The sequence below is a fragment of the Phocoena phocoena genome, chromosome 11, assembly GCF_963924675.1.
Source record: "Phocoena phocoena chromosome 11, mPhoPho1.1, whole genome shotgun sequence".
In the NCBI taxonomy this organism is placed as follows: domain Eukaryota; kingdom Metazoa; phylum Chordata; class Mammalia; order Artiodactyla; family Phocoenidae; genus Phocoena; species Phocoena phocoena.
Genome location: NC_089229.1, coordinates 31,588,607 through 31,614,795, shown reverse-complemented (window position 1 = coordinate 31,614,795; position 26,189 = coordinate 31,588,607).

Genomic DNA, 26,189 nt, shown 5'->3' with positions numbered 1-26,189 from the left:
TCTGAAATTCTGAGTGGACATGAATTATGGGGGAACACTATTTCAACCCAGTACATTCACTTACTATTTATATGAGTTTAAACAAGAACTTAATTTCCCTATTCCTCATCTGTAAAATGTAATGATGACAGTAGGTATCTCCTAAATTATTAGGATATTTAAATAAAACATATATAAAATGCTCAGCATATGCCTGGGCACAAGATAACTGCTGAATACCTGCTAGCTAGTAGTAGTTTTGAGAACTGTTGAGTCCAGTTCTTTCTTGTAATGATAATGCTTTTGTAACTAGTATTGAGATAGTGGACCAATTTTATTTTCCAAAGGTTGTGATATTCATCCAGCTAAATAGATTCTTCCTAAAACTTTGCAGTGGAAAACCTTGTAGTGCGGTATGTTATCAAGAACTCTCTGAGGAGTACTGGTGTGCCAGGTATTTTACAATCATAAGGATCGGAAATGGGGAAGTCATGTATCAAGAACATGTGCATTTGGAAATAGGTCACTTAAATTGATCTCTAGAAAGTGTACAACTATTTTCGACTTCTCCAGTGAACTTTACTTAAGCAGTGACTCTTTTAGTCAGTGTGATAGTGTTATAACTAAGAGAGTCATTCTGATCTCCAAGATACAGTTTCTTATTAAATCAAGAAAATTATTTCCTGAATAGTTTAGTTGCTCTTTTGGTTTGTTTATTTTTAATAGACCTTACTTTTTTAAGAGCAGTTTTAGGTGCACAGCAATATTAAACAGAAGGTACAGAGATTTCCCACATACTCCCTGCCCCCACACATGCATTATCCCTCATTATCAACATCCCCCACCAGAGTGGTGCATTTGTTACAATTGATGAACCTATATTGATACACCACTATTATGCCAAGTCCATAGCTTACATTAGGGTTTACTCTTGGTGTTTTACATTCTCTAGGTTTAGACAAATTTTTAATAACATGTACCCACTATTATAAGATCATACAAAGTATTCTCACTGCCATAAAAATCCTCTGCACTCTGCCTATTCATCCCTCCTCCAAACTCTGGCAACTGCTGATCTTTTTACTGTTTCCATAGTTTTGCCTTTTCCAGAATGTCATAGAGTTGGAATCATAATAGTATGTAGCCTTTTCAGATTGGCTTCTTTAACTTACTAATAGACGTCTATCTTTCCTCCATGTCTTTTCACAGCTTCATAGCTCATTTATTTTTAGTGCTGAGTACTATTCCATTGTCTGGATGTATCACAGTTGATTTATCCATGTGCCTACTGAAGGACATCTTTTAGCATTATGAATAAGCTGCTATGAAAATCAGTGTGAAGGTTTTTGTGTGAACACAAGTTTTCAACTCCTTTAGGCAGATACTAAGGGAACAGTTTCTTGATTGTATGGTAAAGGTGTGTTAAGTTTTATATGAAACTGCCAAACCGTCTTCCAAACTGGCTCTATTATTTCACATTCCCACCAGCAATGAATGAGAGTTCCTGCTGCTCCCCATATTCAACAGCATTTGGTGTTGTCAGTGTTCTGGATTTTGGTCATTCTAATAGTGTATAGTGATATCTAATTGTTTTAACTTGCATTTCCCTGATGACATATGATTGGAGCATCTTTTCATTTACCTATTTGCCATCTATATATCTTCTTAAGTGAGATGTCCTTTTTTTTTTTTTCCGATACACGGGCCTCTCACTGTTGTGGCCTCTCCCGTTGCGGAGCACAGGCTCTGGACACGCAGGCTCAGCGGCCATGGCTCACAGGCCCAGCCGCTCCGTGGCGTGTGGGATCCTCCCAGACCGGGGCACGAACCCGTGTCCCCTGCATCAGCAGGCGGATTCTCAACCACTGCGCCACCAGGGAAGCCCGAGATGTCCATTTTTAAATCAACTTGTTTTCTTATTGTTGAGTTTCAAGAATTCTTTGTCTATCTTGGGTGTGCCTTTTGCATATATTTTCTCCCAGTGAAAGGCTTGTCTTCTTATCCTTTTGACACTGTCTTTTTAATTTTATTGAAGGCTAGCTTATTAATGACTTCTTTCATGGATTGTGCCTTTCGTGTTGTATTTAAAATTTAAAAGATATTACCATACCCAAGATTATCTAGGTTTTCTTCTATGTTATCTTCTAGGAGTTTTATAGTTTTGCATTTTTTGTCACACACACACACTGTATTTTATTTTTACAAGAGATAAATAAACTGACACCAAGCATTGAAATGGATGGCCACAACAAAAGCAACAATGATTGCAATTACCAAACACGAAACGCACTCATACTATGTCATAATATTGACATTCAGTCCAGTAATCCTCCACTGTAATAGCTCCTATACTTTGCAGTGAAAATTGATTTGTATATCTTTTGACTCTGAGTCCTTGTGGGATTTTTTTTTATTCAAACAGAAGGTCACAAAAATTATAATCATCCTCATCAGTTCACTCACTCCCATGTAATTAATTCTTTTTTTCATCTTGATCTTTTGTTAGCACTTTTATGAATTCATCAGTTTTCCATTAGAGTTCTGAAAATGCTTATTTATTCAGTTCAGCAGTATAGTCAGTTACCAGAAACCTATACTTCTCAGAGTCTTTTCCATGAATTCCCTGAAGATGAAACCCTTTTATAGGAACATATTTGCAAAAGCATCACAGTACACCCAGAACTGTCTATAAATGACAAAAGACTTAAAAATGACCATGGTTAAAGATTTGATGAAAGTTCATAATAATGCAATTCACAAGGAAATTTAGTTATTTCTGAGATATACATTTTAAAGTAATAATTAGAAATATGACTTATAACATTATATGAGAACATATAAGATTTTTAGAAAATTCATGTAATGTCTGAAACATTTATATTAACATATTTCCATACAAATAACCCAAAGAAAGTTTAGTATTAGTTGTTTCTTTTGTTTGTTTTTTTATGCTGCAGGTTCTTATTAGTCATCAATTTTATACACATCACTGTATACATGTCAATCCCAGTCGCCCAATTCAGCACACCACCATCCCTACCCCACCGCAGTTTTCCCCCCTTGGTGTCTATACATTTGTTCTCCACTTCTGTGTCTCAACTATTGCCCTGCAAACCAGTTCATCTGTACCATTTTTCTAGGTTCCACCTAAATGCGTTAATATACGATACTTGTTTTTCTTTTTCTGACTTACTTCACTCTGTATGACAGTCCCTCGATCCATCCACGTCTCTACAGATGACCCTATTTCGTTCCTTTTTACGGCTGAGTAATATTCCATTGTATATATGTACCACCACTTGTTTATCCATTCATCTGTTGATGGGCATTTAGGTTGCTTCCATGACCTGGCTATTGAAAATAGTGCTGCAATGAAAATTGGGGCACATGTGTCTTTTTGAATTATGTTTTTTTCTGGGTATATGCCCAGTAGTGGGATTGCTGGATAATATGGTAATTCTATTTTTACTTTTTCAAGGAACGTCCATACTGTTCTCCATAGTGGCTGTATCAATTTAGATTCCCACCAACAGTGCAAGAGGGTTCCCTTTTCTCCGCACCCTCTCCAGCATTTGTTGTTTGTAGATCTTCTGATGATGCCCATTCTAACTGGTGTGAGGTGATAGCTCATTGTAGTTTTGATTTGCATTTCTCTAATAATGAGTGATGTTGAGCCGCTTTTCACGTGCTTCTTGGCCATCTGTATGTCTTCTTTGGAGAAATGTCTATTTAGGTCTTCTGCCCATTTTTGGATTGGGTTGTTTGTTTTTTTAATATTGAGCCGCATGAGCTGTTTATATATTTTGGAGATTAATCCTTTGTTGATTCGTTTGCAAATATTTTCTCCCAATCTGAGAGTTGTCTTTTCATCTTGTTTATGGTTTCCTTTGCTGTGCCAAAGCTTTTAGTTTCATTAGGCCCCATTTGTTTATTTTTGGTTTTATTTCCATCTCTCTAGGAGGTGGATCAAAAAAGACCTTGCTGTGATTTATGTCAAAGAGTGTTCTTCCTGTTTTCCTCTAAGAGTTTTATAGTGTCTGGTCTTACATTTAGGTCTCTAATCCATTTTGAGTTTATTTTTGTGTATGGTGTTAGGGAGTGTTCTAATTTCATCCTTTTACATGTAGCTGTCCAGTTTTCCCAGCACCACTTATTAAAGAGGCTGTCTTTTCTCCATTGTATGTCTTTGCCTCCTTTGTCATAGATTAGTTGACCATAGGTGCGTGGGTTTATCTCCAGGCTTTCTATCTTGTTCCATTGATCTATGTTTCTGTTTTTGTGCCAGTACCATGTTGTCTTGATTACTGTAGATTTGTCGTATAGTCAGAAGTCAGGGAGTCTGATTCCTCCAGCTCCATTTTTTTCCCTCAAGACTGCTTTGGCTCTTCGGGGTCTTTTGTGTCTCCATACAAATTTTAAGATGATTTGTTCCGTTCCGTAAAAAATGCCGTTGGTAATTTGATAGGAGTTGCTTTGAATCTGTAGATTGCTTTGGGTAGTATAGTCATTTTCACAATATTGATTCTTCCAATCCAAGAACATGGTATATCTCTCCATCTATTTGTATCATCTTTAATTTCTTTCATCAGTGTCTTATATTTCCTGCATACAGGTCTTTTGTCTCCCTAGGTAGGTTTATTCCTAGGTATTTTATTCTTTTTGTTGCAGTGGTAAATGGGAGTGTTTCTATAATTTCCCTTTCAGATTTTTCATCATTAGTGTATAGGAATGCAGGAGATTTCTGTGCCTTAATTTTGTATCCTGCAACTTTAGCAAATTCATTGATTAGCTCTAGTAGTTTTCTGGTGGCATTTTTAGGATTCTCTATGTAGAGTATCATGTCATCTGCAAACAGTGACAGTTTTACTTCTTCTTTTCCAATTACATTCCTTTTATTTCTTTTTCTTCTCTGCTGAGGCTAGGACTTCCAAAACTATGTTGAATAATAGTGGTGAGAGTGGGCATCCTTGTCTTCTTCCTGATCTTAGAGGAAATGCTTTCAGTTTTTCACCATTGGGAATGATGTTTGCTGTGGGTTTGTCATATATGGCCTTTATTATATTGAGCTAGATTCCCTCTATGCCCACTTTCTGTAGAGTTTCTATCATAAATGAGTGTTGAATTTTATCAAAAGCTTTTTCTGTACCTATTGAGATGATCATATGGTTTTTATTCTTCAATTTGTTAATATGGTGTATCACATTGATTGATACGCATATATTGAGAATCCTTGCATCCCCGGGATAAATCCCACTTGATCGTGGTGTATGATCCTTTTAATGTGTTGTTGGATTCTGTTTGCTAGTATTTTGTTGAGGATTTTTGCATCCGTAATCATCAGTGATATTGGTCTGTAATTTTGGATTTTTTTTTGTAGTATCTTTGTCTGGTTTTGGTATCAGGGTGATGGTGGCCTCATAGAATGAGTTTGGGAGTGTTTCTTCCTCTACAATTTTTTGGAAGAGTTTGAGAAGGATGGGTGTTAGTTCTTCTCTAAATGTTTGATAGAATTCACCTGTGAAGCCATCTGGTCCTGGACTTTTGTTTGTTAGAATATTTTTTAATCACAGTTCCAATTTCATTACTTGTGATTGGTGTGTTCATATTTTCTGTTTCTTCCTTGTTCAGTCTTGGGAGGTTATCCCTTTCTAAGAATTTGTCCATTTCTTCCAGGTTGTCCACTTTATTGGCATAGAGTTGCTTGTAGTAGTCTCTTAGGATGCTTTGTGTTTCTGTGGTGTCTGTTGTAACTTCTCCTTTTTCATTTCTAATTTTATTGATTTGAGTCCTCTCCCTCTTTTTCTTGATGAGTCTGGCTAATGCTTTATCAGTTTTATTTATCTTCTCAAAGAACCAGCTTTTCGTTTTATTGATCTTTGCGATTGTTTTCTTTGTTTCTATTTCATTTATTTCTGCTCTGATCTTTATGATTTCTTTCCTTCTGCTAACTTTGGTTTTGATTGTTCTTCTTTAGTTCCTTTAGGTGTAAGGTTAGATTGTATATTTGAGATTTTTCTTGTTTCTTGAGGTAGGCTTGTATAGCTATAAACTTCCCTCTTAGAACTGCTTTTGCTGCATCCCATAGGTTTTGGATCATCGTGTTTTCATTGTCATTTGTCTCCAGGTATTTTTTGATTTCCTCATTGATTTCTTCAGTGATCTCTTCGTTATTTAGTAATATATTGTTTAGCCTCCATGTGTTTGTGGTTTTTTACATTTTTTTCCCTGTAATTCATTTCTAATCTCATAGAGTTGTGGTCAGAAAAGATGCTTGATATGATTTCAATTTTCTTAAATTTACTGAGTCTTGATTTGTTACCCAAGATGTGATCTATCCTGGAGAATGTTCTGTGCTCACTTGAGAAGAAGTGTAATCTGCTGTTTTTGGGTGGAATGTCCAATAAATATCAATTAAATCTACCTGGTCTCTTGTTTCATTTAAAGCTTCTGTTTCCTTATTTAATTTCATTTTGGATGATCTGTCCATTGGTGTAAGTGAGGTTTTAAAGTCCCCCACTATCATTGTGTTACTGTCAATTTCCTCTTTTAAAGCTGTTAGCAGTTGCATTATGTGTTGAGGTGCTCCTATGTTGAGTGCATATATATTTATAATTGTTATATCTTCTTGAATTGATCCCTTGATCATTATGTAGTGTCCTTCTTTGTATCTTGTAACATGCTTTATTTTAAAGTCTATTTTATCTGATGTGAGTGTTGCTACTCCATCTTTCTTTTGATTTCCATTTGCATGGAATATCTTTTTCCAACCCCTCACTCAGTCTGCATGTGTCGCTAGGTCTGAAATGGGTCTATTAGAAACAGCATATACATGGGTCTTATTTTTGTGTCCATTCAGCAAGCCTGTGTCTTTTGGTTGGAGCATTTAGTCCATTCACGTTTAAGGTAATTATCGAGATGAATGTTCCTATGACCATTTTCTTAATTGTTTTCTTTTTTTTTTTTTGTGGTACGCGGGCCTCTCACTGTTGTGGCCTCTCCCGTTGTGGAGCACAGGCTCCGGACGGACAGGCTCAGCAGCCATGGCTCACGGGCCTAGCCGCTCCGTGGCCTGTAGGATCTTCCCGGACCGGGGCACAAACCTGCGTCCCCTGCATCGGCAGGCGGACTCTCAACCACTGGGCCACCAGAGAAGCCCTTCTTAATTGTTTTGGGTTTGTTTTTGTAGGTCCTTTTCTTCTCTTGTTTTTCCCACTTAGAGAAGTTCCTTTAGCATTTGTTGTAGAGCTGGTTTGGTGGTGCTGAATTCTCCTAGCTTTTGCTTGTCTGTAAAGCTTTTGATTTCTCCATGTAATCTGAACGAGATCCTTACCTGGTAGAGTAATCTTGGTTGTAGGTTCTTCCCTTTCATCACTTTAAGTATATCATGCCACCCACTCCCTCTGGCTTGTAGAGTTTCTGCTAAGAAATCAGCTGTTAACCTTATGGGAGCTCCCTTGTATGTTATTTGTCATTTTTCCCTTGCTGCTTTCAATAATTTTTCTTTGTCTTTAATTTTTGCCAATTTGATTACTATGTTTCTCAGTTTGTTTCTCCTTGGGTTTATCCTGTATGGGATTTGCTGTGGTTCCTGGACTTGGGTGGCTATTTCCTTTCCCATGTCAGGGAAGTTTTTGACTATAATCTCTTCATATGTTTTCTCAGGTCCTTTCTGTCTCTCTTCTCCTTCTGGGACCCCTATAACGCGAATGTTGCTGCATTTAATGTTGTCCCAGTCGTCTCTTAGGCTGTCTTCATTTCTTTTCATTCTTTTTTCTTTATTCTGTTCCATAGCAGTGAATTCCACCATTCTGTCTTTCAGGTCATTGATCCATTCTTCTGCCTCAGTTATTCTGCTATTGATTCCTTCTAGTGTAGTTTTCATTTCAGTTATTGTATTGTTCATCTCTGTTTGTTTGTTCTTTAATTGTTCTAGGTCTTTGTTAAACACTTCTTGCATCTTCTCGATCTTTGCCTCCATTGTTTTTCCAAGGTCCTGGATCATCTTCACTATCATTATTCTGAATTCTTTTTCTGGAAGGTTGCCTATCTCCACTTCATTTAGTTGTGTTTCTGGGGTTTTATATTGTTCCTTCATCTGGTATATAGCCCTCTGCCTTTTCATATTGTCTGTCTTTCTGTGAATGTGGTTTTTGTTCCACAGGCTGCAGGATTGTTGTTCTTCTTACTTGTGCTGTCTGCCCTCTGGTGGATGAGGCTATCTAAGAGGGTTGATGGGAGGGACTGGTGGTGGGTGGAGCTGACTGTTGTTCTGGTGTGCAGAGCTCAGTAAAACTTTTATCCACTTGACTGTTGATGGGTGGGGCTGTGTTCTCTCACTGTTGGTTGTTTGGCCTGAGGCAACCCGACACTGGAGACTACCTGGGCTCTTTCCTGGGGTTAATGACAGACTCTGGGAGGGCTCATGCCAAGGAGTACTTCCCAGAACTTCTCCTGCCAGTGTTCTTGTCCCCATGGTGAGACAGTGCCACCCCCGCCTCTGCAGGGGACCCTCCAACACTAGCAGGTAGGTCTAGTTCAGTCTTCCCTGGGGTCACTGCTCCTTCCCCTGGGTCCTGATGAGCACACTACTTTGTGTGTACCCTCCAAGAGTGGAGTCTCTGTATCCCCCAGTCCTGTTGAAGTCTTGCAATCAATTCCCACTAGCCTTCAAAATCGGATTCTCTAGGAATTCCTCCTCCCATTGCCGGACCCCCAGTTTGGGAAGCCTGACGTGGGACTCAGAACCTTCCCTCCAGTGGGTGGACTTCTGTGGTATAAGTGTTCTCCAGTCTGTGAGTCACCCACCCACGAGTTATGGGATTTGATTTTACTGTGATTGCACCCCTCCTACCGTCTCATTTTGGCTTCTCCTTTGTCTTTGGATGTGGGGTATCTTTTCTGGTGAGTTCCAGTGTCTTCCTGTCAATGATTGTCCAGCAGCTAGTTGTGATTCTGGTGTTCTCGCAAGAGGGAGTGAGAGCATGTCCTTCTACTCCGCCATCTTGGTTCCTCCTCCCTATAGTTTTGCATTATAATTTAGCTCTGTGATCAATTTTGAGTTAATTTTTTGTGAAAAGTTTAAGATCTGTGTCTAGATTCATTGTTTTTGCATGTGGATGTACAGTTTTTCCAGCAGTGTTTGTTACAAAAAGTGCCTTTGATCCATTGTATTGACTTTGCTTCTTTGTCAAAAATCTCATGACTCTATTTATGTGGGTCTATTTCTGAGCTGCCTATTCTATTCCATTGATCTATTTGCCTTTTCCTTCACTGATGTCACATTGCTTCTATTACTGTAGCTTTATAGCAACTCTTTTTTTCTTAACATCTTTATTGGAGTACAATTGCTTTACAATGGTGTGCTAGTTTCTGCTTTATAACAAAGTGAATCAGTTATACATATGTTCCCATATCTCTTCCCTCTTGCGTCTCCCTCCCTCCCACCCCTCTAGGTGGTCACAAAGCACTGAGCTGATCTCCCTGTGCCATGCAGGTGCTTCCCACTAGCTATCTATTTTACGTTTGGTAGTGTATATATGTCCATGCCACTCTCTCACTTTGTTACAGCTTACCCTCCCCCCTACCCATATCCTCAAGTCCATTCTCTAGTAGGTCTGTGTCTTTATTCCTGTCTTACCCCTAGGTTCTTCATGACCTTTTTTTTTTTTTCCCTTAGATTCCATATATATGTGTTAGCATACGGTATTTGTCTTTCTCTTTCTGACTTACTTCACTCAGTATGACAGACTCTAGGTCCATCCACCTCACTACAAATAACTCAATTTCGTTTCTTTTTATGGCTGAGTAATATTCCATTGTATATATGTGCCACATCTTCTTTATCCATGAGGAAGTATTATTAGCTATTTTAAAGATGATGAAACAGGCTCAGAGAGGTAAGGAAGTTGATCGAGTTTACACAATTAAGTGGCAGAGCCAACATTTTAATCAAGATTTGTCTGATTTCAAAGTCCATGCTCTTTATTACTATGAATCATCTTAAAAATTATGTTTTACAAAGACGCTTCCCCTATGAAGAATCTGAATTATGTTCTCAAGATGCTATTTATCCTTGTTCCAGGCATCACACCCAAGACCCTTGTGCCCCTCAGGCAGCTGGTATGTCCAGCACCTTTGCTGCACCCATTATAGGGTCTTTTCTACCTCCTTGATCGCCATCTTGCAGGCCAGGGAACTCAACGTTCTCCCCTCTGTCTCCTAAGCCTGTGGGTGAAACTTTTGATGACGCAACTGAACCTGTAGAAGGAAGATGTCTGTATAAGGGAGGCCTGGTACTCACAATAATGATATGGCTCTCATATGAGCAGGGGCATCATTTCATTTCAAGAAGGCTGAGCCAAAGGTCAAGGAAAGGAAAGGAAGGTCAGAGTGAGAATTGACACAGTTACTACAAAACCAGGGTTCTTCCTAGTACAATTCTTTTGTAGTAGTCTATACTCTCTCCAGTTTCCATCATTTCCCCCTTGACTGTCATCTCTCAATCTGTCCCTTTATCATTGACTAGCCTGTCAGAAACTGTTTTCACCAAGGATGCTAACATTTTTTCACACTTCCTTCTAATAACTTTCCAACAATCATAAATAATTTCCATGTTTATGACTTATTTAATACTGTAGTTCCATTGCCCTGATCTGTTTTACCTTAATAACTTTACCTCTAAGCACTCACTTGGCTGTCTATACCTCTAATATCTTGAACCCTGAGATTTCTCTCTCCAGATGAACCCTCCACCTCTTCTACTTCCTCAGTTTTAGTAAGTTTACTTTTGCTTTCATTATTAGCTTCCCTTTCCCCAATTTATTTATTATTATCTTTCAGTTTATTAGGGTCTAAGCTTCATTTCTGCTTATTAGAAGCACTTTCAACAAGCAGGTATACCTCTGTGCCTTGCTGCTATAAACATTCTCCAAGTTTGTTGGATCACACCATACTCCCATAGATAAGCAAATTTATCACTAATTTTGACATTTATGGCATTTTATTACTCTCTGGGCTTGCTGCATTTAGGATTATAATTATTTTCCCTCTTGGATCATAGACTGGGTTTTCCCTTGGTCTGTGCTGCCAATCTGGATAAATATCCTTCCTGAAATTGTTTAATCCTGAATCCTATCCTTGCCACAGCCTTATAGGTGAAGCTGTTACTGATTTTACCCACTTCCATATATATGATCTAGATAGCTTCCTACCCAGGCAGAATCCCAGGGTTCATCATGTCAAGTGTATATCAGCTACTCATTCTCTTACTCCCTTGACTGTTAACTGGAGCATATAGTCCATTAATCTCTAAATCTGGATCACTCTACTGATTTGCATTCTTTAATTCCATTCCAAGATTTCTAAATACTGTTACATAAAACTGCATAATTATGTTGGTTTGGCTCCATTAAAATTTTATGTTTTTCAGCCTCAGTAAGATAAGCAATCCTTTTAATCATTCTTAGTCCCTTTACACATTCCTTTCAGTAACAGTTAAAAAAAAGAAAGAAAAAAAAAAACCTTTATGGTTCTTCTCAAGCCCCTAATTCACAAAAAATGATAGTCTAGTTTTTATGTGACCTAGAATTTGTACAGCTTACAAGAACATCCTCAATTTTGCTATTTACTCTAACATTATTCTTTCAGCATCTTTCTCTCTCCCTTCTGTATCAGCTAATGTTCTTTGACTAGGGTGACACAAATGGACTCTCCTGAAGAAAAAATGAATTTATCAGAAAGATATTGTGAGATCATAGTATTAAAAAGAAGCCTGGAGATGGGGACTTGGAAAGTTACAGGAACCAAGGAAACCACAGAGGGAATTATAAAACAGTCTCTCTGACAGCAAAAACAGCTTGGTATTCCAGCCTGACCTCTGGGATGAATACAGTTGTTTCTAGTCTCTTTTCACTCTGCCCATTACTAAGCCTTCAGGAAGAGAGCATGCAAGTGACTTAGGCTTGGTTTACAGATGTTACTTCTTGGCTAAGTGGAAGCCCTCCACTTACACCATCAGACTGTAATCAACAGAGAAGCAGTACTTCCCCCAAAGGGAATTAGGGTGCTATGAACAAGGGGAAATGAATGCTAGTGAAGCAATCAAAACACAACAAAAATCCACTATACTTTCTGTCACTCAGAAATAATTGGTTCTACTGTTCCCAGTTCTCCCACAGTATTCTTGATTCAATCTTGTGTAGAATTTCTTCATAACTTTCCTCTCCAATATACTCCTTCTAATCGTGGGTCCTCTTTTTTTTTTTTTTTTTTCTGTTGAGAGCCATTATACATACCAGTCCTCCAGATTATAGACCTCAGAGTCAGCTCTCTCTCCTCTTATTTATCATCTATATTTGTATTGTTATTTTGCGAAAAATATCTCTCCAATTAAGTTTCTCTCCCTTTGTCTCACTTCAACCTGTGGTGGACTATTACAATAGCACCTTAGATGACTTTTCTTTCTGTAAAGTTTTCCAATCTAGTTTTTAATATTGCTTGCAGAATTATTTTTCTAAAGAAGTTAAAATATCAAGGAAATAAACAGCACTCTTCATGACACTGTCTTGCTTTAAAAAACTTCAGTGGCTTTTTAGCAGCTCCATGATAAAGTCTCATCTTTATATCCAGTTCTACAGGGCCCTGACTCATCTCACCTCAACTTAACCTTTCTAGAATCAACTCCGTCCATTCTTTTTTTTTTCTTAGATTTATTTATTATTTACTTTATTAATTGTATTTATTTTTGGCTGTGTCAGGTCTTAGCTGTGGCACGCAGGATCTTCGCTGAGGCATGCGGGATCTTTCATTGCAGTGCACGGGCTCTTCGTTGCAGCGTGTGGCCTTCTCTCTAGTTGTGGCGTGTGGGTTTTCTCTTCTCTAGTTGTGGTGCGCAGGCTCCAGGGTGCGTGGGCTCTGTAGATGTGTTGTGGGTTCCAGAGCGTGTGGACTCTGCGGTTCGTGGCATGCAGACTCTCTAGTTGAGGTGTGTGGGCTCAGTAGTTGTGGTGTGCAGGCTTAGTTGCTCTGTGGCATGTTGGATCTTAGTTCCCTGACCAGGGATCGAACCCACATCCCCTGCACTGTAAGGCAGATTCTTTACCACTGGACCACCAGGAAAGTCCCTCAAATCCCTCTATTCTTTAAGCGTTCTTCTAAGAACACACAGTGTTATCCCAATATATTATGTTCGTACCTATTTATTATGGATATTATGATGGTTTTCCCAACAACCCTCTCAGCCATTGGATAGTAATCATGGACTTGGAGGGAAAATGACTCCACCTCCAGATCCAAGGGTGGCTGTGATTAATTTAATCCAAACATGGGAATCCATTTCCACTTACCTTTGTGATTGATTCATATAAACCAGGTGTAAATCACTTGGTCTATGGCGTATCCGTAGCCAAAGTAGTTGATTGAAGAATAGGCTTGGCAGAAAAAGAAATGAAATTGAATTATTTGTAGTGAGGTGGATGGACCTAGAGTCTGTCATACAGAGTGAAGTAAGTCAGAAAGAGAAAATCAAATGCCGTATGCGAATACATATATATGGAATCTAAAAAAAAAAAGACGTCACGAGGAACCTAGGGGCAGGACAGGAATAAAGATGCAGACGTAGAGAATGGGCTTGAGGACACGGGGAGGGGGAAGGGTAAGCTGGAACAAAGTGAGAGAGTGGCATGGACATATATACACTACCAAATGTAAAAGAGCTAGTGGGAAGCAGCTGCATAGCACAGGGAGATCAGCTCGGTACTTTGTGACCACCTAGAGGGGTGGGAGGGAGGGAGACGCAAGAGGGAAGAGATTGGGAACATATGTATATGTATAACTGATTCACTTTGTTATAAAGCAGAAACTAACACACCATCGTAAAGCAATTGTACTCCAATAAAGATGTTAAAAAAAAAATAAGCTTGGGATCTGAGAAAGAAGGGTACCTACTGTTCTGAGAGTTTTCTCCTTTCCTTTAGGTATTGTAATGTGAGGGTTTGAATCTTGGAACCATTATAGCTGCTTTGCTCTGATAAGGGAAGCCAGCCTAAGACAAAGCCACTCCTGAGATGAGGTATCATAGAGAAAGAGAGCCAGAGCCCCTGGGTGAAGCCAGTCATGATGCCTTCCTGACTTTAGGACCTCCAGTTACATGAGTCAATGCATTTTGTCATTGACTAGTCCATTCTGAGTCAGGTTTTCTATTATTAGCTATTCAAAGCATCCTGATACACTGTTCTCCATGATTATGATGTCCCCCCCACCCCATTTCTATAATTGGAAAATATTAATATCTACTCTTCTTTTAAAGCCAACCTAAATTGTTACAACCTCTGGGAAGCTTTCTTTATCTCATGAGCAACAATCATTTAGGTTTTTATTCTCTGTTCCATTGTACCTTGTTCTTACTTCAAATAGACATTCATTTATTCAACATATGTATTTATTGAGCATTTTGTATGTACCAGGTTCTTTTATAGGCACTGGAAACATAGAAATTAGCAAGTTGACAAAAATCTCAGCCCTCATAGAGCCTATATTCTAGAGGTCAAGACAGAAACTAACCACCAACAAAATGGTAAGATGTAAAGGGATATAAAGTATTATGGAGATAAAAGTATTTTGGGGGCTTCCCTGGTGGTGCAGTGGTTAAGAATCTGCCTGCCAATGCAAGGGACACAGGTTCAAGCCCTGGCCCGGGAAGATCCCACATGCCACGGAGTAACTAAGCCCGTGCACCACAACTACGGAGCCTGTGCTCAAGAACCCACAAGCCACAACTACTGAGCCCACGTGCTACAACTACTGAAGCCCACGTGCCTAGAGCCTGTGCTCCGCAACAAGAGATGCCACAACAATGAGAAACCGGCACACCGCAACGAAGAGTAGCTCCCACTCACCTCAACTAGAGAAAGCCCTCGCACAGCAACGAAGACCCAACACAGCCAAAAATAAAAAACAAGCAATAAATAAATAAATTTATTTAAAAAAATTTTTAAAGTATTTTGGAGATCAATTATGGATAAATAAATCTTGGAAAAGGAGGTAGAGGGTGCTGGGGAGAGACTGCAATAGGGTGGTCAGGGAAGATCTCACTAAAGAGGTGAAATTTGGGCTTCCCTGGTGGCACAGTGGTCAAGAATCCTCCTGCCAATGCAGGGGACACGGGTTCGAGTCCTGGTCTGGGAAGATCCCACATGCTGCGGAGCAACTAAGCCCGTGCACCACAACTACTGAGCCTGAGCTCTCGAGCCACAAGTACTGAGCCCGTGTGCCACAACTACTGAAGCCCGCACACCTAGAGCCCGTGCTCTGCAACAAGAGAAGCCACTAGGATGAGAAGCCCACGCACCACAACAAAGAGTAGCCCCTGCTCACCACAACTAGAGAAAGCCTCGCACAGCAACAAAGAACTAAAGCAGCCAAAAATAAATAAATAAATAAACAAATTTATTAGGAAAACAGTGGTGGAATTTGAACAAAGATAAGAAAGTAAGTGGATGTGTGGGGGAAAAGTAAGGCAAGAGTGTATGTAACATGTTCGATGTCAGTGTGCCACTGAAAAGCAGGCATATCAGTGTAGTAGAACAGGAGTGAGAGAGGTAGGAGAGTGGGCCAAACTGAAAATGGGGGCCAGATCATATAGGATTTGTAAACTATTGGCTCTGAATAGAGAGCTTGAGCAGAGAACGGGCAGGATCTGACTTCTCTTTTTAAGGGCTCATTCTGGTTGCTGGATTGAGAATAGACTTTGGGAAACATTTATCACACTATATGATTATTAGCTGTTTACTAATCTCCCGCATCTCTTCCCCCTTTGATTGAAAAAACTGCAGCTTGTTTATCTAAATATCCTTGTGACTTACAAGTGTTTGAGAGACAATGGGAAATCGTATATTTGTTGAATTAGTTTTATTCTCTTCATCAGGCATAAGAAAAATATATTACCAAGTGCAATCTGAAAAGATTACAGTAAGCTTAATTTCAAAGAAAAGCAACGCTAAATTGATGAAAGGCAGTAGAGTGTAGAAAAAAAAAGTTAAACTTGCACATAGGTAAATAAATATAGGTTACAGTTTTAAAATAAAGAATAGGTTGTCCCTGGATTAAATGAATTAAGATCTAAGGGGGGACAGAATTCTAGCTTAATCAAGTGTGTCACTTTCACATCTAAAATGACACTAACTATACTATAACGCTGTATGCCTCCATTACAATGAAAGTATTGGTGAAACATTGGAAAGGTAGTCATTTTCCGAATGGCTGAGTAACAGCAGCATAGACAAATCATCAGATAAGTATCCCATAGTTAAATAAACTTGTCTCCTGAATCTAAATCAAATTATATATTTGAGGCGTGTGTGTGACTTCCAAATACAAATTTGCAGCTTCACTGAATTTTCAGATAATTCATAATTTTCGCCAAACATTCCTTTGCACCGTCATTTGTCTGGTATTTGAAAGCTGTATTCACAAGTTCAGCTAGAAGATATTTATAAGCCCTATGGTGCCGGGCATTGGCAAAGGTCCTCCCTGGACTTGTGCTGAAGGGAACAAGCCACACAAGCGCTTCCCTCCCACATAATCCCTCTGGCTCATTGAAATTGGATGACCTTCCTGGGAACTCTTTACTGTGGCCTCTGTGCGTGCCAAAAGCCCAAGAAAGCTTGCTGGGTTGTTCTCATTCAGATACTGAGCTTGCTGGGTTCTCATTCAGGAATCTTTAGACACACTTCCTTCTTGCTCAGTGAAACTGCTAATTGGCACAGGAAACATCCCAGCTTTGTCCATTTTCTGTAGAAGCTGGAAATGCTTCTACCTGACTGTACCAGCAGAATTATGTTTTCAGTGGTATGAATGCCCCAGACATTTCAATGATAACCTTAGGGATAAAATAATATACATAATGCAGTTGGTTAAACAGTCTCTTATGTCACGGAATAAGTGGTTACAAACAAAGACCTTCTGAAATTGGGGGCTAAAAAAAAATGGGTGCTTGGGATATAGTTATTTAAATTTGATTAAAACGGTACATAGTGCCTTTCTGTTCTTATGTTCTTTACCCTAACTGGTCCATTTGTACTATTATACATTGAATCTGTTTGTTACTAGTTACAAGGAAGAGGGACTGTTGTGGTCAGTTTCCAAGGAAAATTTTTCCTCCAGCTCAGAAAAGCATGTTACATTGCTAAGAATGAGGGATATTGTCTCTGTATTCGTCGTTGACCAGGAGCCCATGTCTCCCATATGTATGAAGGAAAAAAACCCTCTCTAATCTGTATTTTTAGGTCTTGTCTGCTTCTAATGGACTTATGTAGAGTGACAGGCAAAAAAGAAATAAAATTACTCATGAGAGCACTTGAGCTGGGTGGTTGAAATTGTTGAAATCTTTTTTAGCCAGTCTTGACGTTTTGAATGTTTATTTACGTCAAATCACCAAAAACTGCCTTACTTTTTTACATATGTATATGCAAATATGCATAAGTATCTCTTTTGAATTCAAGTAGATGCCTAAAGGTTTTGTTGAGTCTTTAGAGGGTAATTATGCTCTTTAGCTGTTAGTTTCATGTTTTAGCAGTGATGTTTCTTATCAAGTATATTGATATGAGCAAAGTCCATTCAAAAATATTATTAAAAATAAGAGATTGTTAATATTTTGCTTTGTGTTTCTAACTGCATATTGTGAGGTTTTGGAGTATTCACTGAGAGCAAGATAGAATTCATGAGATCACTGTCCTTGTGTTAAAATTTTCATAACAGGATAACTACGTTGCTGGTTGTGTACAGAAAAATCCAGTCATTACTTATGTTTACTGTACTTCATGTATAAGAAGTTCATTCATGCTGCCCTGTTTCCAGTGTTAGAAGGTGTTTGATTCATTGAAATTCTATGTGCCCACAATATATCCGGAGCTGTGATAAATGGTTGAATGGATAAAAAAGAAGTCTCCTAGAGAACTTTTGTTTAGGTCCTCTTTGAATTGTGATTTCTAATACTTGCCAAGCTGTTTTGTTGGAATTAACTTTTAAAGGATAGTTTCAAAGGGTAATATTCTATGCCTCCCAAATTAAAACTCTATTAGTTTGTGACACAAAACTAAAAACAATTTTCAAAATCATAGTAAGTCAAAGAGGTTAGTGCTGAGAAGGAACAAACTGACAACTAAAACAGAATCGACGGTTCTAGAAATAGAGCCAAAATACACATGGGAGATTTAGTGTGTGGCAAAGCTGTTATTTCAAAGCAGTGGGGAAAGATCAATTATTTAATAGGCAGTGTTGAGACAGCTGGCTAGCCATTTGGATGAAGATCAAGCTGGATCTCTATCCTAGAGTTTAATAAATTCTTGTAAAATAGTGGTTGAAAATAATAATAATAATAGAAAAACAAACCCTAATAAATTAGAAAAAAATTGGACAATTTTTTTTCTTTATTTGGGATCATGTAATGGGCAAAATCTGTTTAAACATAAAATATTACCTATAGGCTATAAAGAAAAGGAAATGGCAGAATTGACTACATAAAAATTTAAGGTATCTATGAAGCAAGAATTATCATAAAAATGTCAAAAGCAAAAAGACAAACTGGGAAAATATTTGCTGAACATATAATCAGAAGGCTAATTTCCTAGATATACAAAATATATTCACAGACCAATAAAAAGATACACCTGAAAGAAAATTTGGCAAAAATATAAACAGAGTTCATAGACAAACATAAATGACCAATAATTATTTATGCTACAAACGTGCACTGAAAACCTACATATGCCAGGACTATTCACAGTGCTTGAAATATATCAGAGAACAAAATGGACACAAATTCTAGTGCTTCAGCACATTCTGTCATGAGGAATGGTAGTGGAAAAGACTGTAAATAATACACCTAATAAATAATTATATAATAGGTCAGCACCAAGGTTCCCAAACTGTATGCCAAAGCATCTCTGTAATCCAGCAAAATGACAGGGACGATGGAGGTTATCTAAATTTTCATGGGGAACACAGCACCATCTATCAGACAAGGTACACATTACTACAGCTTAAAATTCATGAGTTCATGCCAAATTTTTTTTAGTGGCATCACATCTTCTCAGAGCCAGCATTTCAGTGGTTGCTACAATAGCAAACTAACACTTAACAAAAATCAAGGTGCATCAGGAAATGAGGGTGGTGTTGTCCATTATGTTTCCAAGCGTTGACAAGCCATTCAAGGCCCAACAGGCACACACATCACATTAGTAAGTAAGAATAGTTAATTAAGAACAAAATATAAATATTCTTTTAACTTATGTCTATTACTTTTTCAAATGGCTATTAAGTTGTTTGGACTTAACTATTTAATAAATGGAATTGTTAGCTATTTCTTTTGGCTAGAGGGACTGTGAAAAAAAATTATTAAGAGACTAAGGGCACCATGAACTGATAAAGTTTGTGAATCTCTTTGTTGGAAGGTGATGAAAAAAATTCAGAACACAATAATTGGCCTGAGCACTGACGGTAGAAAGGGTGAAGATTGCTATTTGAAATGGGGCTGATAGTTTGGCCTTTGCTGAGACATTTGGGCAAAGCCTAGAAGAGGTGAGGGAGTGAGCCACTGGGATTCGATACCTGAAGGGAGACTGTTCCAAGCCGAGGGCTCAGCCAGTGCAAAAGCCCCAAGATGGGAATGTGCTAGGAACATCCGAGGAGTTCAATATAGCTAGAGCAGAGTGGGCCAAATGCAAAGTGGTAGGAGGTAAGGTCAAGTAAAGGTCAAGGAGGAAAGTTACAGGGGCCATTAAAGAACTTTGCTCTGAGAGAAATACAGCATCATTGCATTTTAAAATAAGTTTTAAATGTACTTATATTCCAAAAGGAATGAATAGTTTAGTGAAAAAACACATTTGACTCTTTTGATATTTTAATAAGCTCTACAGCTGTTAAAGTTGAGATATAGAAAGTTTGAACCATTATTGTATCTATTTCAATATTCGTTTTTTTAAATTAATACATGTATCTACTTAGCTTTGTACCTTTGAAGGGAATCATTTAATGACATCATTGTTTAAAATGTAAAGCTGTCCTTGAGAGTATTACAGGCTACAAATCCTTCTTTCCCCGCCCCATTTTCTCCTACAAAAGAAATCCTTCCAGTAAGTAGTTAAGCACAGCAGTGCCCCATTTTCTATTTAAAAACAATTGTGCATAAAGAGTAGAAGAAGATAATTTGTTTTACAGTAGTTTTCACCATCAAATATCTAAAGAGAGTGAATTATTTTTAAACAGCAGTCTTTCAGGTTACATTATGTTCTGAAAGCTTTTAGAGGGAGTGTTATGCTGACACCCTTGAAAATATTTTAGATGACAAATATTTTACATTATATGAATATTACATTATATGAATATTACATTTTACATTATATGAATATTACATTATATGAATGTAATTACATTACATTATATGAATATGAATTATATGAATTATTATATAATTCATAATATATAATTCATAATATATATTATATATATAATATATATTATATATATATAATATATATAATATATAATATATATAATATATAATAATATATATTATATAATATATAATATATATTATATATATATATTATATATATATATTATATATATATAATATATCCCAGGCATAGAATATTACCCTTTGAAACTATCCTTTAAAAGTTAATTCCAACAAAACAGCTTGGCAAGTATTAGAAATCACAATTCAAAGAGGACCTAGGATATATATATATATCCATATAATATATATATATATATATATATATATATAAAATATATATATCCAACCCGGATATTGAGTTGGGATCCTGAAGATGATGGAGTGAATAGGAATAGACGGACCCTCCCAGGGATCCAAATTTAGTTTCAGAAGATCTCAGTTTCTCATTAAGTTAAGGCAATCAGTGGGGAGGGGGCTGACTTTGCCCCTCAGGGGGTATTTGGCCATACCTGAGACATTTAGTGAGTAGAGATCACAGATGCTGCTAAACATCCTAAAATACAACACAAAAGTATACAGTTAATGGCAACAGTGCTGAGTTGAGAAACTGGATTAAGGTGATCTGGAGTTGCTAGTGCCCCTAGCTGCCTCTGGGCACTAATAAAATGTTCTTGGGATGAAAATAATGCTATTCTGGGACTCAGGCTATATGTACAATTGGTTGTATACAATGTCTAGTGAGAAGTCAGAAATGATCAGGTACATGAGGAGGTAAGGCAATGAGATCATAATTAAAAGGAACATGTATGAAGACACAAAATGAAATTATCTCATGAATTTTATATTTTTAACTTTTTCATTATGGAACATTTCAAACATACACAAAAATAGAAAAAGTAGACATGAAAGAAAAATGAACACATGTATTTATCATCCAGGAATAACAATAAACATTAATTAATAAATACTCATCTCATCCATCTCCAGCAACACCGAATTATTCTAAGAAATTTTCATAACATTTCAATTTTATGTATTTCAGAATGTATCTCTCAAAGATAAAGAGTATTTTTTTTAATATATGTTATGGACTAAATGTTTGTGTCCCTGCCCAAATTCATGTGTTGAAGCACCAACCTTCAACCTGATGGTATTTGAAGATCTGGCCTTTGGGAGGTGTTTAGGGTTGGATGAGGCCACGGGGGCGGGGATTCATGATGGGATTATTGCCCTGAGAAGAAGAGACATCAGAGAGCTTGTCCCCACTCTTTCTTTCCCCCCATGCGCTTGCACGCGCACACACACACACACACAAAGAGGTTATGTGAACATACAGCAAGATGGCAGCTGTCTTCAAGCCAGAAAAAGAGCCTTCTCCAGAATCCAACCATGCTGGCACCCTGATCTCAGACTTCCAGCCTCCAGAAATGTGAGAAAATAAACTTCTGTCACTTAAGCCACACAGTCTATGGAATTTTGTTATGGCAACCGAAGCTGAAGAATCCAATATATAACAATAGTACCATTATCACTCCTTAAGAAAAAAAAAAAAAAACCTTTTAATATAATTCATTATCCAGCAAGAGTTTTAATGTCCTGAATTGCTTCATAAACTGTTTCTAGTTGGATTGTGAGAATTAGGACCCAAACGTTGTTCTCAAGACAAATGTACAAAACAAACATTCAGAGAAGTTTAGCTTCTTGCTTTTTCCTTCCAGAGGAGGCAGTTATCTCCTTCTCCCGCAGGTAATTATTTAATTTGTTTTATGATTTAACATTCTATATTTTAAATATAAGCAAAGATACAATTATATTCATAATACCTTTCCATTTCTAAGATAAATAATAGTATATTTATATTTTCTTTAACTGCTTTTGATGTGATACTTTTTTTGCTACAGTTTGCTTCTTAACCTCATAGTAATTTAAATTTATTTCCTCAGTCATCTTTATTCATTTCACATCTATTTAAGTAGTTTTTCAATTTTTAATAAATAAATACAGAAATGACAGAAAGGGATCCTTTGTATCTATTTTACATGTTTGAATCAGGAGTTTATAATTTCTCAGTTGTTTTTATGAACCACTCCAAAATATCTTTCCAAGTTGGAGTTAAATGATGTGTCTGAATTTTATCAATTTTTTTCTTCTCATGTGTTTTGACCTTTTGTTTTGAATCTTTAAAAAATATATGTTAGAAGTCTTTAAAATGTCATTATGTCCCAACAGCCTTACACTGGGGAGGACATCTTGTTACACAAAAACACATTAGAAGGTCCAAGTTTTCATGTGTTTAAAATACTCTATCAACAATAGGACCCTGAAAAGAAAAAATATTAATAGTTGCAAAATACCAAAGTAATCAGCAATTTTAGGTACTCTGTAAACTGCTTTTACTCTGATGAGATTAAGGGAATGAATTGAATAGGATACATACTCTATGTTCTTACATGTGCTTTTAAAAAAAATCCTTGCAGCTGCTCTGTAAAAGACACTGTTAAGTGAATGATAAGACAAGCCACAGACTGGTAGAAAATATGTGCAGCAACACATATTTGACAGAGGTCTTGCATCTAAAATATGCAAAGAAGTCTTAAAATTCAACAATTAAAAAATAACCCAATTTTAAAATGGACAAAAGATTTGAACAGACATCTCACCAAAGAAGATATACAGATGGCAAATAAGCATATGAAAAGATGCTCGTTTGTCGGAACCGCAAATTAAAACAACAATAATATACAATTACCTACCGATTAGGATAGCTAAAAAAAAAAAAAAAAAAAAAAAAACAAACTGACAGTAACAATGGCTGGCAAGGACCTCTCACAGCTGCTGGGAATGCAAAATGGTACAGCCACTTTAGAAGACAGTTTGCATTTTCTCACAAACCTAAACAGTCTTACCATACAGTCCAGCAATTGCACTCCTTAATATTTACCCAACTGATTTGAAAAGTTATGTCCACAAAAAATTGAATGTTTATAGCTGCTTTATTCATAATCACCAAAAACTGGAAACAACTAAGATGTCCTTAATAGGTGAATGGATAAACAAACTATAATACATTCATACAATGGAATATTATTCAGTGACAAAAAGAAATGAGCTATCAAGCCATGAAAGACATAGATGAATCTTCAATGCATATTGCTAATTAAAAGAAGCCAGTCTGAAAAAGCTACATATTGTAGGATTTCAATTATATGACATTCTGGAAAAAGTAAAAACTATATAGACAATTAAAAATCGGTGGTTTCCAGAGGTACAGGGGGAGGGGAAGGAAGACTGAATATGTAAAGCACAAGGGATTTTTTTTTTTTTTTTTTGCGGTATACGGGCCTCTCACTGTTGTGGCCTCTCCCGTTGCGGAGCACAGGCTCCGGACGCGCAGGCTCAGCGGCCATGGCTCACGGGCCCAGCCTCTCCGCGGCAGGTGGGATCTTCCCGGACCGGGGCACGAACCCGTGTCCCCTGCATCAGCAGGTGGACTCCCAACCACTGCGCCACCAGGGAAGCCCAGCACAAGGGATTTTTTAGGGCAATGAAACAATTCTGTATAATAATATAATGTTGGATATACAATGCTATGCATTTGTCAATGTCCTCACATACAGATTTTCTGGTCCTATAAACATGGCAATTTTGTTAAATTCTATTGTGTTTCCTCACCATTAAGAGAAAAAGAAAGTATGGTTTGTTTATAAATGTATACTCTGCCTTACTGAGTATTTTCTGGTAAGGAAAGCTACTGTTTTGGTGAGGCATTAATAAATCCTGATTCTTTCATTTACAATTTACAGGTGACTGTGATGATTGTGAGAATTTTCCAAAAACTGCCTTCTGGTTCCATTCATTTTAAACCTTGTTTCTCCTCCTTCACTCACATACTTCTGGGGCCAGGTCCATAGGACACATTCGCCAGGGCATCATGACACAGCCTCTGACGACACACCTTTGGGTCATGATACCCTAGTGAATTGGCACAGTGGTCAATGGGACAGTTGCTGGAAGCCATTTGCCACACAGAACATCTACTAATACCTAAAAGATAAATGGAATGACTGTAAATTTTACAAAAATATATTTCTATGTGAATATATTGCTAGGGCCCCTGCTATGACTTATAAAAGATCTATGTAAGTGAGGACCAAGCATTTAAGCTTCTCCAGATTCACAGAAAATCAGCCTCCAGGTGCTAGGAGTCTTTGGAAGTTCCTTTAATTTTTTTCACTTTTCAAGGTGAATAGCAATCGGGATTGCTAACAGTGAGAATGGGGAATGAGGTGGCTGGTTTGGGAGAGAAAATAATATGAAATAGCTATGAGAATGGAAATAGACTAGGGAAATATAATTATTGAGCAGCATTAGGACCCACCTGAAGTTCATGGGAAGGAATTTATAGAGAAACCAGTAGGCATGATGGTATACTGTACTGCAGCTATGTTTAGCCACACAATATAGACAAAGAGTGGGTGGAGAACTGGATTTGAGCAGGGGCATCATTTACCAAGCAAATATTGGGAAGTGAGGGGGGGTCAAGGGAGAAGAAGCTGTAAGCAAGACAATGATTCTAATGCTGGATATGAATTTTCACCTGCATTACGAGAGGAGAGGGGATATCAAAGGTTGACAGTTAGTGGATAATGGTAGAATCAATAGATCGACAGGCCTTGTGGATCAAAGGATCGTTGGAATTGAATCCATGAGGGAATAAACTAGAAAGATACAAAGTGGTGGCAAGAAATAGGATGCATGGAATTGAGATATGGATGAGTTGCTGTTACTGGAAGTGACAAAGCCTACAGGGTGCATCAGACTAAGTGGCTAGGGTGGTGTTGAGGACTGGCTCACTAAGAGAGACATTTCAAGGACCAGAAAGGACAGGGTGTTGAAAGGATCATTTTCTTTCTTTTTTTTATTATTTTTTTTAATCTTTATTAGAGCATAGTTGCTTTACAATGGTGTGTTAGTTTTTGCTTTATAACAAAGTGAATCACTTATACATATGTTCCCATATCTCTTCCCTCTTGTGTCTCCCTCCCTCCTACCCTCCCTATCCCACCCCTCTAGGTGGTCACAAAGCACCGAGCTGATCTCCCTGTGCTATGTGGCTGCTTCCCACTAGCTATCTGTTTTACGTTTGGTAGTGTATATATTTCCATACCACTCTCTTGCTTTGTCACAGCTTACCCTTCCCCTTCCCCATTTCCTCAAGTCCATTCTCTAGTAGGTCTGTGTCTTTATTCCTGTCTTACCCCTAGGTTCTTCATGACATTTTTTTCCCTTAAATTCCATATATATGTGTTAGCATACGGTATTTGTCTTTCTCTTTCTCACTTACTTCACTCTGTATGACAGACTCTAGGTCCATCCACCTCATTACAAATAGCTCAATTTCATTTCTTTTTGTGGCTGAGTAATATTCCATTGTATATCTGTGCCACATCTTCTTTATCCATTCATCCAATGATGGGCACGTAGGTTGTTTCCATCTCCAGGCTATTGTAAATAGAGCTGCAATTAACATTTTGGTACATGACTCTTTTTGAATTATGGTTTTCTCAGGGTATATGCCCAGTAGTGAGATTGTTGGGTCATATGGTAGTTCTATTTGTGGTTTTTTAAGGAACCTCCATACTGTTCTCCATAGTGGCTGAACCAATTCACATTCCCACCAGCAGTACAAGAGTGTTCCCTTTTCTCCACACCCTCTCCAGCATTTATTGTTTTGAGATTTTTTGATGATGGCCAT